Raw genomic sequence first — 1,716 nt, forward strand, 5'->3', positions numbered from 1 at the left:
AGTCTGAGTTCATTGGTCTTGCAATCCCTTTTCCTTCCCTGTTTAAATGATACTTCCCCTTTCCAATGCCCAAACTGGTGAAATGCTTTCCAAGAAAATAATGAGTCAGCTATGTTTTTAAGCTAAAATAGGTTCTAGATATCTGCCTTATTAGAAGCCATCCACAAATTCAGCATTGAAATTTAACACTGCCTCCTACAGAGTGCATATCAGCGTCTTCTGGAGGATAGCCAATAAACAGTAATACCGAAAATGAAATTCAACACTTTAGTTGATGTGTTAAACCAACCAAAGCAAAAAAAATACATGTCTTGAAGTTCATGATATAGACAATAACTAAAAAATTTTAAGGCTAATAATATAGTTCTGTTTATTTTTTTCATTTCAAGTAACTGCAATATTTCTAAAATTCTAAATTAACCACATAGATAATCTTACATGTATTCCTGACTCTGTAGACAACTCTTGTTAGTCACAATGGTCAAAAAAGAAGAGAGCATTTAATATTCCTTGTAAGTGATATTGAAAAATGGCATTTACCTGCAGTGAATATGTAGTCTACTAAAGTCTTTTAAATGCATTTGAAACAAGTAAATATTCACTTTTTCATTCATTAAATTATTATTCTTTTTAGTTTTTGTGGAAGTAAAAGGAGGTTTAAAAATAATTCCTTCTTAGTTTATGAAGAACAATTACAGGCTGGTCTAGGACAGAACGTAAATAGTGAAATACAGGTTTAAAACAAAGTATTCCAGGGGCTGGGCAGATAGTTCAGTAGAATAAACACTTGCCTGGCAAGCACAGGGTCCTGAGTTCAATCCCTGGTACCACAAAAAATAAAATAAAATAAAATAAAACATTCCAAAGCACAGAGGGAGCTAATATGAGGAAGACTATAAAAACAGAGCACATGTAAGATATTTATCTCACACACTTCTCTGAGGAAGAAATACTAATAGAATATGAATATTTGTAAGAATGTTCAACAGCATTGGCCATTTGAGAAATGCAAATTAACACAACAGTGAGATTTCATCTCACCCCAGAAAGAATAGCTATTATCAGGAAATTGACCAACAACAAATAATGGCAGTGTTGTGGGGGAAAAAGGAGCATTTTCCACTGTTGGTGGGAGTGTAGATTAATACAGAAGTTGGAGAAATCAGAGTGGAGTTCTGAGAAAAAAAAATATTAGAGGTCCCATTTGGCCTAGCTATTTACCTTTTAGGTTTTTTTCCCCCCAGAGGAGTTAAAAACATCCTATCACAGTGATATAGGTACAATATAGGTACAATCATATCTGTAGCAGCACAATTTGTAATAGCTAAATCTTGGAAACAACCCAAATGCCCAACAAATAAGGAGTGGATAAAAATAGTATTTTTATGTGATGTAGTATTACTCAGCTGTGAAGGATAAACTCAAGACTTTTATAGGTAAATGGATGGACCTAGAGACCATACTTACAAGTGAGGTAAATTAGACCTGAATGTGCAAACATTATATTGTTTTGCTAGTGTAAGAACCTGAAAGAGTAAATAAAATCTGAAAGCTACAACAGATGCTATAAAAAAGAAAGTGCTCAAAAGGAAAGAACAACTGAGAAGAGCAAAAGGACAAAAAAGAAAAAAGGAAGGTAAAAAGATATATTTATGGATATATACGGGATACCTTGAGTTAGTGTACTGATGATTTCTACCTGGTCTATTGAAAGGA

This window comes from Octodon degus, unplaced genomic scaffold (assembly GCF_000260255.1).
Source record: "Octodon degus isolate 3935 unplaced genomic scaffold, OctDeg1.0 scaffold00180, whole genome shotgun sequence".
Taxonomy (NCBI): Eukaryota; Metazoa; Chordata; class Mammalia; order Rodentia; family Octodontidae; genus Octodon; species Octodon degus.